The following is a 16,200-nucleotide window of genomic DNA, read 5'->3' as shown; positions in this document are numbered from 1 at the left end:
CAGTGTCATGGCAATTCTGAATAAATAAGTATATAAAATGTAAACCCCCTTTAATATCCCACGCAGTAGAAAAATGCTAGATATGGAAAGTCCATATTTGGAAAGTTGGGTCAATTTGAATTCATTAACTCAAACTGAATTTGCATGTACATCACAAATAACTCTGGACAGGAAACTAAATGCCTCAATTCATTGTGCAATTAACTGGCAGAAGCAAATGAAAGCAAACACTTTGGAAAGGAAATGGCACCATTGGTGACTTTTGTCATCCTAGAAATACAAGGTTAAATGTGAAGGCTCCACCCCAATCCACCGCTTATAGAGTGTATCACAAAACTGTACATATTCAGACTAAGTGAGGAAAGAGGGCATGCCACTCAGCTTGTAAGCAGCTTATAAGAATCCATTGGAGTTGGCTTACAATATACTGTAATATGGTAGTCAGTAGAGAGTCATGTCACATAATTGATGAAAATGCAAATACAATGTTGATATAGTCTATATCTTGTCTTGCTCCAATTACAAAGGCATACACCATGTAAAATATTCAGAACCAGGTACAGACATGTGCCGAAGTACTTAATATTTACGTCCTTCTTAAGCATTTGACTCAATTCTTAACCAATATTTGCATTAACCCTTTTTGACCAGGGGTTGCTAGACCTGGAGGGTAAAATTGATGTCAATCTTACATTTTTTGCTTCTAAATCTTGAAAGATTTTGTGTGTCTTTTTTGCACTCCTTGTTTTGCAGTTTTTCTTAACCCTCAATGTAAGAATGATTGCAAATTTAAATTGCACATCTTTATTCTTAACCCTGAATGGTGAAACTAATGTTCATTTTGACCACAACACTTGTTGGAACTCTTGACGCCTTCCCACCTTTGAGCTCAATGGCAGTGTAAAGTTTTCCCCCACGGATAGGGGGAGTAAATGAGCCAGGGCTTTCAAATTCACCATGCAGGTTTTCTACTGACAGGAGATGATGTGACCCAAAAATAAGGACTGTGCTCTGCTTCCACAAAATTATACAAATTTTTTTTGACATCTTTCTTGTAGGCCGTGTAGCCCTAAGGTAGGCCTCAGGGTACCATTTCACCCTAGGGTTACGGGAAGGAAATGAGCCAGGGCTTCCAAACTTGGCATGCATCCTCTCCACCATGAGGAGATGACACGGGCAAAAAATGAAGACTGTGCTCCACCCTGCTGAATTTTGGCAAATTTTTCAAATAATTAGGCTACTGTAGGCAATGTTAAGTCAATGGTAGGCCTCAATGTAACATTCCCCCCCCCCCCCCCCCCCCGGCAGATATGGGAAGCAAATGACCTAGGGCTCCCAAACTCGGCACATGCGCTCTCTAGTGACAGGAGATGACACATGTGAATGATCGAGACCATGCTCCTCTCTGGTGAATTTTGGCAAATTTTTCAAATAATTACTGTAGACAATGTTAAGTCAATGGCCTACATGAATGGCTGCCTTCCCACTGAACAACAACTACATTACCGAACATCCTCAGAATTTTCCCTCTTTTTTTTTTTAAACCAATCACAGGTAGACATGTGTTCCCCTTGACTCAATGCCACACAGATATCCAATTGCAACCAAGAAAAGGCTTTTACAGATATATGACACCAAGTTTCATAAAAAATATGTTTTTCTTGATGTCATTCTTAACATTAACAAATTAAGAAAAGCATAATTTTTTTATGAAACTTGATGTCATTCTTAACATTAACAAATTAAGTTTCATATAAAATGACGCTTTTCTTCATGCACATGAAGTGACACTTGGCCGTTTCACAGGTCACTGCCCACTTAGATCCTACACATTGTGGTAGGGCAGAAGTACACTACCATGGTTTTGGTTAAGAATGACATCAAGTTTCATATGAAATGACGCTTTTCTTAATATGGGTATTAAGAATGACGCCATGTTTCATGTAAAATGATGCTTTTCTTAAACGTCTTAGGTATTGGTTTTAAGAATGAGATTAAGTTTCACCAAAATGACACTTTTCTTAATGTCACATAATTGATGAAAATGCAAATACAATGTTGATATAGTTTATATCTTGTCTTGCTCCAATTACAAAGGCACACACCATGTAAAATATTCAGAATAATGATCATAGGTTTTTTCTCATTTCTATTCAGGTTTAAAGGATCTGTGATGAGGGAGATAGGGGACATGGGAGAAGGGACAGCTCATATATCTTTTTTACTCTTGTCTCAGACATGACAGAAATATTGACACATTTTGTCACTTGTTCGATTGATATGGAAAATTAAGCATTGCTGTAAAGACTGAATACCTATCTGTTCATAAATGGCAATTATTATATGAATAGTAACAAATACATGTGTGCAAAGAATTTATTCAGAATATACATTCCAAAACCAGATTTGGAATTTTCAAGTACCTCTGAAGCATCTCTCAAGCATGTGAACAGGTTAAGTCCTGTTTAAAGTAATTCATCCTTATTGTCAAATGAGGCATACAAAATGCAAATTTCTTTTACATCATCAATTCAAAAAAAAATCTCAGCACTATGATTTTATTTTTGCAGTTGACAGGGCTGAACATTAATTATAGCCCCCCTTATCATAATTTAACTGAGCTTATTAATTATGCATCAAGACTGTGGGCAGGGGATAATGAACAAATACTCAAGGAGATTACTGGGAAAAACAAAATACACAAGTGAAGATACTCATCATGACAGCAAAAGCCATTGATGGCATGGACATGCCTTCTGATCACCAAACTCCAGCTGTGATGGAACGTTCCTGGAATGTGTAATACAATGCATACCCAAGACTAGGGTAAACGCCTTTCTCCCGCAAGGCCTGGTATTTGTGTAGAGGGGATACTTCTCTTGGTTCTATGGGTTCTTCTGGATAGATCTCTCCCTCTACATGCAGACACTGATGCTCCAGTTCAGCTAAATCTTGATGGCACACTGACTATAAGAAGCATGACATCTGGAGGGTAAGTTGGTAGACGGAGCTGCAACCAACAAATATGAGATCTGAAGGGTAGGTGGATACATAGAATTTTAGCCAATAGGAGGCATAAGATCTGGAGAGTAGATGGAGCATCAGCCAGCAGATCTGGAGAGAAGATGGTCTTTAAGCTAGTACTAAATAGTGTAAATTGAGTAGTGTGAGGACAAGCCAGAAGTTGGCACTGTGCACTTTGGAAGATGAAGTGAAGATGAACAGTGTCCTGTGTTTTCTTTCTGCTGTGTCTGTCTCTTGCTCTCTCTTTCCTTTCCCCTACAGCTCAATTCAAATGGGCTGCATTGGTGTGACAAACAGTATTAGAACAAAACCCTCATCAAAGCAAGAATTATGGGGTAAAATACATAATAATAATGGTAAAAATCAATAGTGATATAAATATGATAATAGAAATCATATTATGTTAACAGTGTTAAGTAATATAATAAAAATTACAAAAATAATATTGATAATCATGGCTACACTGATTTCTAATAGTAGATTTTTACTCTACTATTCTCCATTTACTATTGTCTCTTCTTCTCCTTATTCTCTCTCTCTCTCTCTCTCTCTCTCCTTTCCTCTCCTTCTCTCTCACTTAGAGGGGCCAATATCAGTGTGTAAAGAAATAAAGCACAACTGTCCATTGTCTGGACAATTATACACTTTGACAATTGAACCTTTACTATGCAGGTTACACAGGGATTTGCCATACTTAGAAATCTAAAAGCTGCTACACTTAAGTTACTTACGCAGATATTCTTACAGTGTATACACAGGGGGAGGAGGACATAAGGGAGCTTAAAGGTAGGCTGCAGGTATATGAAAAGGCTTCCTCAACTAAAGTGAACTGGGGTAAGAAAGAGGGGTTTGTGACAGTTGCTTTAAGTTGTTTAAGTGGAATCTTACAGAGGGAGCATATTGGTCACAAACAGCCTGGTTGCCTCATCCAGGCTGTTTGTGACCTGCTTATGCCTGTGGCATAAGCTGATTGTCTTCCCGCCAACGAATGGCCTTATTAAAGATGTGCACATACAACTGGTAGATTTTTACTGGCTTGGGCAGCATTCAAGTCAAGGCTTTTTGGTGTCAGGCAGCCCTGAGCTTTTGTACTAGCACAACCCGAGCTGGGAAAGGTGAGGGTGTGTGTGTGTGTGTGTGTCCGGGGTGGGGGGGGGCAGGGGCACTGCATGTTCACTATTGAGGAGGGTTGTTTTTCTGGACTATGACTGGCACTCATATTTGGCCAAACACACATGAACCTGACTTCCACAAAATTGTATTATTAGACAGCTAATGCTGACACCACACAGAGATGCTTCCAAGCTTGCACATTGAGGAACCCCTGCTGGCAGGCTGGACCTTTGGCCTCCACCAGTCTACGGGCCTATCTTGATGGAAGAGATCACTGACCTGCTGATGCAGAATGGATGGATTTTACCTGGTTTTCTAGGGAAGATGACTGCCAATTGGATTAAATAAGAAACAGTTTGCCTTCTTCTTTCATAAAGGTCTTTGAGGGGATGGCATCATAGAGACAAGGTTAGCCAGTGACTACTTGTGTCACAAGTATAACTTACCACATTGTATCTCTTCTACTAGGAGAACTAGAGGTTTTTAGATGTGTGGGATGTTTTTTTTTTTATTATGGGGCACATATTTTATTGTAGCATATTTTTTTCCCTACATGGCTCCCCCTATAGGCAGACCGTAAGACCAGTGTAATCAATCACCCATTTTAGTTAGACCAGAATAATAAATTATATTATTGTTTAGAAACCAAATGAAAATACAGTGATATAACCAGATATTAGTTGTTTATTATTATTTTTTCATGCCCCATTTTCTTATACCATTACAAAAACAGCATTTAAATTTCAGAGAGGAGCAGAGCGCAATCATACTGTACACCCACATGCAATCAATGGCAGCAGCAGTTCACAGCACCTTGTAGAGCTGGCCACGCTGAAAAGGTACACAGGAAGGGCCGCTGCTGAAGGAGTGTGATCTAAGAAAGAGAAAAGTGTGTCACTCTCAGTAGCATCAGACACAGTAAGGAAATAATGAAGCTTCTTCTCCCACATAATACTGTACGTGTTGGCATTTCTCAAATTCTGGGAGCCCCCCAAACACACACACACACACACAAAATCACTCACTCCCCATTCCATGGTCTGGCTTAATACAGAATTTAATAAGTTTTTAGTTCAGTCACTCTTCCCCATAGACAGAGAATGATGTGAGTAAGCTGATCATTTCAGCTGAAGTCCATAAAGAGCAAATAAAGAGGCACTATACCTTTAGGCATGCTAGAATTTCAGCCCTGTCACACACAGCCAACCTTTATCAACATGAGTCACAACACACAGCCAAGCTCTGTAAACAAGAGTCAAAGCACAAAGCAAGGTTTTGTAAATGATTCACAGTACACACCTGGGTTCTGTAAACTAGAGTCACTGTGCAAGCTTAAAATTCCAATGAGAGCTCAACATTTTGGAAGAAAGCAACAGGCTTAGCAGAATCACTGTTTGTGAGGGTACCTCTTCAATAAGTTACCTCTGTAAAAGAGTACAGCTCTGGCAACTACATTAAAGGGTTTACCTCATGACAGATGATCATACACTATATGGACAAAAGTATTTGGACAATGCTATGCTTCCAACTTTGTGGCAACAGTTTGGGCAAGGCCCTTTTCTATTCCAACATGACTGTGCCCCAATGCACAAAGCAAGGACTATAAAGACATGGTTTGATGAGTTCTATGTGGAAGAACTTGACTGGCCCACACAGAGCCCTGACCTCAACCCCATCAAGCACCTTTGGGATGAACTGGAATGGAGATTGTGAGCCAGGCCTTCGCATCCAACATCAGTGCCTGACCTCATAAATGCTTTACAGAATGAATGGGCACAAATTCCCACAGAAACACTCCAAAATCTTGTGGAAAGCCTTCCAAGAAGAGTGGAAGCTGTTATAGCTGCAAAAGGGGGACCAACTCCATATTAAAGTATATGTATTTGAATACAATGTCATTACAGTCCCTGTTGGTGTAATGGTCAGGCATCCGAATACTTTTGTCCATATATTATATCATTGTTGGAACTCAACACCCTGCAAATCAACAAAGTGTGGTACCAGTTTCTATACATATTGCAGATCTACATATAGAGTCCTGTATCTATTAACCTGAATTTAAGGTGAAGATGAATACTTTCCAATGTGAATATCTCAATGTGCTGATATTTCTGGTGCCCTTGCCCCTTGATATAGCCTTTGAGCCAGCTGTCAGAATGACAAATTGTGCAGATATTGCAGAGAGATGAATGTGACATGGCCTTTAAATTTCCTGCCCTGTAAATGGTGTGCTATGCTGGCCTTTATCCTCTGTGGGGCTGGAACTGTCCCTCTGTCATCTCTGACCCCCCACAACGGGGGAAGCTCAGTCCAGCCCAGTCCTACAGGAGAGGAACAGAGCCAGACAGTAGCACCCAAGGGAAAAGAGTACAAGCCTGCAGCACTAGTGTCCCTGCCCTACCTGTTCATTGCCTCCCAGGCAGAGTATCTGGGAAGCAGGTGTGCCATCTGAGGTTGGCGAGCAGGTTCCATCTGTCCTACCAACCTTGTTTCCCCAGAGGAATGCAATCACTGCACCTCTTTCCCCAGGTGCTCCATGCTGCAGTGCATGGCATCTGCAGGTTGCTTGCAGCTATGACCACCACCTCCACCTGCCTCTCTGATCCAACTAATCGCTTCCTCCTACCACTCTGCTGTAACCAATCATCTCTACCAACTTCTCTAACAAAAATACTATGGTTTGCTTCTGGCTACAATATTTGGGATCACCAAAGCATCTAACCTGATTCTTCCATCAAAGCACCTCACCTAATCTGTCCACCAAAGTGCCTGGTGTTCACCCCCCTGCCCATGTTACATTTGGAGAGAAGGGAATGAAGGAGCTGATCCTGAATCCTTTGATGAAACTATTTTCAGTAAATGAACAGGCGGTAAGCTGATTCCCCCGGTCAGGGTCCTATTTCCTCTGACCTTCCATGGAGTTTTGAGCTCTTTGGTGTCTTGTCTGTTCCAGTCACGGTGTTTTCCCAAAAAAATATCCATCACACTGAAAGTGCTGGAGTCCTCTGGGCTCAGAGAACTCTATTATTTTTTCAAAAGCAGCACTTCCACAGGAGAACCAGGGCACTGCCCCCAGTGAAAACCGTTTACCTTTCACAGCAGGCTTAAACTGATAGTTCCCAATGTGGAGGGGGAGAGGTCAACTCAGTGAAAGTAAATCCAATTAACCAGCCAACAGAAAGCAATTAGGTGTGAAGCAGTGTGGGCAGCAAGTGTGTTTTACCTGATAAGAGTAGTTTTTTACCCACTCCACAGTAGGCAAGTGTCTGTGACGTCTTTCAGATCAATGGTATTGACTGCCTCATAGACGGGGCCTTCATCTGGACATATGGAGGTTATGTCATTGGACACCTTGTCCTTGAGCTGAATGTTTTGGTCACCTTGTAGAACGCAACAGTAGCATAATAAGCCTCATTAAGGGAAATGAATGTGCCCAATGTTGTTAATGTAAGGCACACATGTTTGGGGAGGTCATTGTGAGTTCCACTCAGTAATTGGTCAAGGCTCATGCAGCCCACAGAGCACTCAAACTCTATGATCTTTATCTTGCTCTCTGGCTGACAAAATATAAACATTTCAAGCAAGGAATCAGGGCGACTGTTCTCCAAACCCTTTTCTTGTCACTGACTCCTGGCTATTCAGGACTCTGCTCTGCTGTGATTACTTAGATGGAGAGATAGACAGTGCCTTGCAGTGCTTGTCAAAACCTTTACCTGCATGATGAAAACTTTATTAGCTTGTTATATTGCTTCCTGAAGTGAGAATTTAAGTACATTACAATATACTGCACCTGGGAAAAAATATATCAGTCATTTCCTCTTGCATGCATATAATTTCATGTACTGTATATACAGTGGATCGAAAAAGTCTATACCCCCTTTCAAAATTTCTTGTTTTTTGTGTCTTAAAGGCTGAAATGAAGACAAAAGTTTTTTAGCTTTATTTACATTGTGTACCCAATAATATCTAAGTGAAAATGAAATCAGTTTTCTCAAAAAAGTATTAAAAATGAAGAACTTTGAATGTCTTGGTAGCATTAAGTCTGCACACCCTTAAATTAATGCTTGGTAGAAGCACCTTTTACTTTGATAACTGCAGTGATTTTTTTGGATAAATCTCTAAGGTGTTATAGTTTTAGTATTTTAAATTAATATTCAGAAATATGTTACCTTTTCTTTTTACTTTGGATTACTGTGTCTAAAGGAAAGTGAAAAAAGTGATTTAATAGGTTTTCATTTCAGGCCTCAAGGCAATAAAAATAAATAATAATAAATAATAAAAAAAGAAATTTTGAAAGAGTGTGTAGATTTTCTAAATCCACAGTTTAGTTCATGTGGGTTTTTGGAAGCTGTGTGTGGGCACGGTTAAGAGGATCTTGAGATAAATGGGAACAGAACACGCCCCATGGCCAGGCGAGTGCCACAAAAACAAGGGGAATTTAAACCTCTTCGTGTGTCATCTTTCATTGGTCTATTTATAGCATAAGGTTTCCACAGCTCAATACAGCATATGAAAACCTTTTTTCATGGGCACCAGGCATATTTTCCCAGCAGAGAAGTAATGTCTCCTGTAATCCTGGATATGCCCCAGCTGTGAGGTGGTCCAGCGTGGGGGAGGCTGGTTTTGGGGCCAATAAAACTGCTTTGTTCATGGGGAGGTTGGTGTTGGACAGTACTGTGACTGTGTTTTGCATGCACGGGCCGTAATTTATGTTTGTCTTTGATCAGAGATTCTCCCAGCATGCCTTCCTACTTCCCCCTACACCTGGGTTTCCAGCTTTGCACAGTTATCTCAATCCTGGCCTGACCCTCAAACAGCCTTCAGAGAGGAGCACCAGCTGCAACGATGGGTGGGAATTAAGACATTATAACAATGAATACTTATTTGCTCAATAATTCATAAAATATCATGCTATATCATTGTGTATAACATGACACATTCTGCAAAACAAAATAGAAGCTGCCTATTTGTGGGTTCTTTTTGGTTTACAGTTCAAGACTGGCTAACCCAACTTTCAACTCACTTAATCATCATCCCCCTGAACATCATAATTGGAGACCTTAGCAACCCAAGCTCTTTAATTAACAACATAATTATTCTAGTTGCAATGATTTTTATTTTCAAAATGAAGTCATCAGCATCTTTTCAAAACAATGTTGCACTCCAGTAAAAATAATAATTTCCATTAGAAGAAGTAATGTTGGAATTCTCAGAAGTGGGCTGCATGAAGAGAATGGAATGGCCCAAATAACACACCTGCACATATATGTGCGTTTGTGTGTGTGTGTGTGTGTGTGTGAAAATTCGTGTTCTGTGGCCCATGCTGATTATTTTTGATATTTCTTCCTCCTTCTCCTTTTCTTTGTGTGTGTTGTAATAATATCTAGAAGCAAATGCATTCACACTGAGAAGGACCTTAAATGCCCTGCACAGAGGTTCAGTGGAGGTGAATCTGAGGAGACATCTAGCAGAGCTTAAACTTTTCCCTTTCCCATACATTATTGCTGTATTTATACCCACACATTACTCTCAAAGTCAGTACAGCAGGATTATTGTCTTCTACATACATACAAAGGTTATGTCACTGTTTGCCATTTCAGTTATATCATTGTTTTAAACCCCATCATGAATGCTTCTGTCTCTCAGGATAGCATTGGCTCTACTTCTCTGAACCAACTGACTTCAAGTTGCATAATGCTCTCAAACATTCAATACAGGACAAATTATCACTGTTTGCGACTTTTCAATTCAGTACACCTTGTAAACACGAAATGAATTTCATAAATACTGCCAAATTGTAATACACAATACAAAACAGCATGTTAACAAATAAATAGAAAATGCATGTATGAACCAATGTGTACACAGATTAAGCATTGTAGTCATACAACAACAGACAATAGCCAAAGTTATCTTCACTTCTAAAACATAAGAGTGAAACATCTGTATATCTACTCATTTGTTAGTTACTACTCAATGTTGGGTAGTTATTCCATGTCCTTTAGGCTGTGGAAGGATGAGACATAGTGTGCTATAAATGTTTGGCTGTTTTTCCCGTCTCTGTCATACAATAGTATAGTATGTAGCATTCAACCCCCCAGAACTATTATTGTAATATTTATGAAATCTGTCTATGTCAGATTTTGGGAGGAAAGTCACTCTCTCTGTCCCTTACTTCTTTCTTTCTCATGCTACCAACTGCTGCTTTTCCCTGCCCGGAAAATGCTTCTGTGCCATCTCTCTGAATTCAGTAAAGGTGTTGTGTGGGATAGTCTGGGTGCTGATTAGGTCACTGTGTGTTTCTCCTGTTGACATATGCCTCGGAGGAGGCTGTGTAGTTTCCCTTCCATGTGAGATTGATAGGGAAGGTGATGTAAGCTGGCTCCCTTGCATCCTTCTCTGATATTTGTAGAAGATAACGAGTTTGCACAGTGGGGCTTCTGAGATCTACAGAGTAGGGATTGGAGGGAGGGGGGCTGAAAGAGGGACAACAGTATCGATGCCTATTGCCTCCTGCTTTTGTGAATGGTAAATAAAGAGAAAAGGTATGTGTGATGTCACTGCCAATTGCCAGGACTGACCACTCCCCTGGACTTCCTGAAAGAAAGGAAACAATTATGTCTCCTGCTACATTTGCCTCCCACTACATTTCTCATTCTCCTCCCACTACACCACTCTGAGGGCATTATGGAAACGACTTCTCCAGCTGATGCAACTTAATGGCTTTTGTCTCAGAGTCCTGGTGAGAAATTGGAAAAAAAGAAACATTTTAGGTCCTTTTAACATTTTGTCTGCATATTTAGAGACCTGTTTCCAACAATGCTCTAGAAGGCTTCCCACAATGTACGAATCTTGTTTCTCAATACAGAATAAACACAATATGTCAGCCAATATTGAGATTTAAGTGATTAATTTCAAATCAAATTAAAGGATGAATATGGGTTGCTGGTTTGCCTGTTTTTATACAAAAAAATAAATATTTTTTTACACCCAGAATATATTCTGAGAAAGTTCTCTTTCTTTCACCTCTTATATAGCACTGACTGACAATTTAAGACACTGAGTGTTCTGTATTTTTTGTCTTTTTGATGATGGGTGTGTCTATATATTTTCCAAATGGTCATTTTAAAAACAGCCATCAGAAAGACATGATGTATCCAGCGGTGAAATCCCTTTTTTGCTATATATCTTTGCACCTAAAAATGTGTATGTATGCATATATGTATGCAGGTAAGTATATCACTACAAAGCAAACTACACCTGATATTAACTGATAGGGGATCCAAAAGCACATACTATGGAGTAATGCCAGAGTGACTGAGTTATCTAACTCATGATGGGGGGAGTAATATTATCTGTAACTACTCACAATAGCCTTGGAGCATTAAAACACTTCTGTTACTCACGATCATGTATGTGTTCTCTGATGTAGGCTACAAATGTTATGAAATGTGGGAATGTTCGTGAGGTGGTCAAAGGGAAGGAAGCTGCATACCTAGACAGCAGTGCTAAGGAAGCATGGATTTAGTTTACTTTGGCTGTGGTGGTCTGAAATGCAAGGGCGGAGGTTTGCATATGGATGGGAGGGACATGTCCCTACCAATATTTGAGCGAACTCGTTCGCATTATCTTTGGAGTGAAGTCATATTAGATAATTCCAATGTGCCCTTGGTTGTTGTGTCCCTACCAATGTTGAGACCAAACCTGCACCCTTGCTGAAATGTATAGAAATGGTTTGGAAATTTGAAGTGGATGATGGACTACTGTCTAAGGCTTAACCTGGCTAAGACTGAGTTGCTTTATCTCCCATCCCAGTGCTGCCTGTTTCAAGATCTTTCCCTACAAGCCTCAATAGCACTGTCAAAACCCTCGGCGTAATGTTTGATAGCCAACTGTCCATCTCCTCTCAGGTTGCTGTGGTGAGCCAGGTGTGCAGATTCTTTTTATACAAGATCCAAAGGATCCCCTCTACCTCACTATATATTCTACACAACTCCTAGTTCAGGACCTGGTCACCTTATGCCTGGACTACTGTAACTCCTTCTTTGCTTGTCTTCATGCCTGTGCAATTAAACCTCTACAACTAATCCAGAATGCAGCTGCACAACCTGACTACAATCTTCCTAAACATCAAGGCAAGTTACTCCCATCCTCACTTCACTTCACTGGCTTCCTGTTATTGCTCACATCACAAGTTCCAAACCTTGGTGCTGGTGTACAGGACAGTGAATGGGACAGCCCACTCATACCTACAATCGGTCTTTAAACCTTATGTTCCATAAAGGTTGCTACTATGCAACCATGGAGCAACTGACTCTCCTGTTCTGACAGAGTTGCTCCTCTCAGATGTGGTCCTTGTATGTACTGGTCCCTCAGTGGTGGAATGAACTCCCCACAGAGGTTAGGACAGCGGAATCACTGGCCATCTTCTGATACAGACCCACCTCTTCAGACTGCATTTCAGTTCTACTTTCATCCCTTCCCCCTAACACCTTCTACCTCTGGGACTGATGTTTATTTTACCTGTAGTATTGTGTATTTTGGATTCTCTGTTCTAGCGTACTTACCTTCCATTGCCTGGTCAGATTGCATAAGTTAAGTGGTAGGGCTTGAATGGTGTTATGCTCATACTCACTGGTCTGGGAGTGTTGTTGGCCTGGTTGTTAGCCTGTTGCTCATTTAACTGAATGGATACACTTATGTTCTGTTGTACTGAAAGTTGCTCTGGATAAGAGTGTCTGCTAAATGCATGTAATGTAATGTAATGGAAATAGAGGTGCAGCGCCCCAGTCAGATCAGGGGGCAGGATACAGTCCTCAAAAATCAACTTGATTAGATAAAACCAAATTAGTCTGATGTTGAATGATGGAGGTCTAAGTCTGAACTCTTGCTGGATTTAAATAGTTGGAGTACAAGTAAAGCATCTTCTCTGTGTCATTTATAATGAGAAGATTCTGGCATGTACATTGCCACACTGGTATATTTGGAAGTGTTTTTTGTTTTAGGAAAAATCAGCAAAAGCTATATATTTTTTGAGCATCTGTGGTTTAAATTTATATTTGTTGTCTGAGGTGTAAAATGGACTATCCTATAGTGAGGAGGGTCATTTTACAGTATCATCCTACTTCAGAAGGTGTAAAATTGCCAAATGAGGCTGATGTTGGTTACTGTGATTGCATAATAGGTCACATTTTTCATGCTAGTCCTCTGAAATCCTGAGAGAGTGTGGTAGATATGCAGAGATCAGTAATTACCCGGAGTAATACCCCCTACTAGCACTACTAGCACAGACATACCATTCTTCAGTACAGACAGTCTCCTTTGTCAGGGAGAGATCATATGCTAGGGGTCAGCAAGCTGAAGTGTCTAATGTTTCCATGGTGACACCAACCATCACGGCTCATTGCATTGTGTCTCTTTACCAAATCACAGACGGCACAGGAGATTGTTTATAGTCACAGTTATTGATGCAGCAGTTTTCATGTAGTGTCTTACTAATAGTAGATTGCACCCCATGTAAAGGGTATTGAATGGTCTCATTGTACTGGAGCGGCAGCATTGTCTCTCAACCTCATTGTACAAAGACTCGGTTGTACAAAGAAGGGAGTCCATCTGTGGGAGTGCTCATGTAATAAGGCCATTGGGGAATATTTTTACAATTTGTTACATTAGCATACCATTACACTGACATTAACCCAGGGAGCCGCTGTGTATGTGTTGATATTGTATTTACTGTTACACTCCTGTCGGGTATATTGGGCTGCACTTGTGTGTTGGGCCAGCTGTGCACTAGTGGTCTCAGCCTTGTGTGTTTGACACTAGCTCTCGTTCATGTATGGATGATGGGTTCCTTCTTTGTGTGATATTTTATGTCCTTTTCCTGGATATTTTCCTTTGTGCTTGTGTCTGCTAGATTTCACCAACCTAAAATTAATGTTATATTTACTCATCTAGCCCATCACTCTGGATAAGAGGGCCTGCAAAATGACAGAATACATTTACATTTACATTTATTCATTTAGCAGACGCTTTTATCCAAAGCGACTTACATAGGTTACAGTTCTTTACAATGTTATCCATACTTTAGTTATTTCTTATGAAACTGCATGTCCCCATGCACCCAGAGAGGAGGGAACTTGAATCAGAGCCTCTGGGCATGTGAGTATCAGGGCAGAAAGACATTTAGGGTGAGATTCAGAGACAACAAAAAGAATATGCAACAAGACAGTAAACATTGCCATTTCCATATGAGATGTTGTTCAAATTAAGACCATAACAGAAAGGAACGTGTCCCTTTGGGAAAAGGCTAACGTACTAATGTTCAACTTCTCAGGTCAATAATAAATAATTGCATCAATCTCATATAACAAACCAACATCCCCACTGGACATTCTGAATGTATGAGACAAGAGAATTTTTCTTACAGCTGAGCCCATCCGTTTAAATCAGGTGGTTCTGCAGAAATATAGGCACAGTGATATAACGAACAGATTTCAGAGAACAACTTGAATGATTTCACAAAGTATTCAGAAAATGAGTTGGAATGGAGTTTAAATGCAACATGCCTATTCATCTGATTGCATGTAGCACCCAAGAACATTTTTCCCCACTTGTTTTCTTAACAATCTTGTGCAATTATCTGAGGTCAGAGAAGAATAAGATGCTGACGGACACAAACGGTAAACTACCAGCAGCGTGTTACTGTTAGACAGGTGCGAATGATGACGCATAGCTACTCTGTCGTGGCGGTGTTAGGCCTATTTATTCTGAAGACTTCGGAGATTTGTTTATGTTGTGATTACTACAGAGGGGTTGATTGACACATGAATATTTTTTTATGCAACAGTTCTGAAACATCGTAGTCTTGGTTAATTTGGATTATGTCTCCGTCACCCAGCACATGGTCTGTGCTCATATGACATTGTTCAGACTCCGACTTTCCGACTCTTGACTTTTTAAATAAATCATTCATTGAAACGATTAAGTTAGGAAAACGAAACATTAATGGAGCATAGAAACCCCATCATTATCAACCGCACTTGCTTTAGTAAACCTTACATATTCCTGGAGATCATCGTATCTATGTCAATATAAAGAAGGGAGCGCAGATGTCTCCAGTTTTCAGAATACATCTTTCTTCGACCTCCCAACCTGAAGCATACGGGCTGCGGTTCTCAACATAACCAGTTAAATCCAGCCCTGCATTTATTGAATGGGACAACCAGAAGAGACATTGCAACCCCAAATCAGTGACACAAGTTAGATTATTGATTAAAGACAGAAAGAGTACGTTTTGAAAACTTTTATAATCACCAATGATATTATGCAATAACAGTCGTAACCACTTTCTCTGGACAGGGACTACAAGCTCAACATGACTAAATGTTAATAATGAGTTACAGGGTTCAAGACTTTCTCAGGTATGGAAACAGTAACGGACTCTCATATGAGCTTTGAATTAAAACCACTGGAAAGCCCATTTTAGCGTTGCAATTTGTTCATTATATAAATACGATGACGTTAAGTTGCTAACATTTAACAACGTTTCCGGACTGTGGTTCCGTTGTGATATGATATATGAGCACAATTAAACCAAGTCTTGAAGTCGTAAAACGTATGTGTTTATCTGTGTGCTTTTTTTTATTTTTATCTAAGCATTTTACAACACCCAGAGAACTATAACATGGTCCATAATCTCAGCCTGTTCTACAGTAAATTACCAGGACACCTGTGTATATAGGCCATGTGATGTTTTGGGGGGATGGGGCTTATCTCAAAGAAAATAATGCTTCCATGAGTAAAAATGAATAAAAACTGTAGACAACACACTTGAACAACACTGTAGATATTCTTTATGTTTAACAGTAGTTAGCTGTGTAAAGGTCCAGAAGAAACAGACTCGCGTAAAGACCCTAGTGCTCTAATAGTTTCATGGTTGAACAGAAGTTGTCACGGATTCATTTCAAGTTTTATTTATTCATATTAATAGCTTGTTACATTCGTGCCATGTAACCCATTTCTTAGAAAACAGTTGCCCGTGGGATTTTAAGCGAGTTTAGTTGA

This window comes from Megalops cyprinoides, chromosome 8, assembly GCF_013368585.1.
Source record: "Megalops cyprinoides isolate fMegCyp1 chromosome 8, fMegCyp1.pri, whole genome shotgun sequence".
NCBI lineage: Eukaryota > Metazoa > Chordata > Actinopteri > Elopiformes > Megalopidae > Megalops > Megalops cyprinoides.
This window is presented reverse-complemented; position numbering follows the sequence as displayed.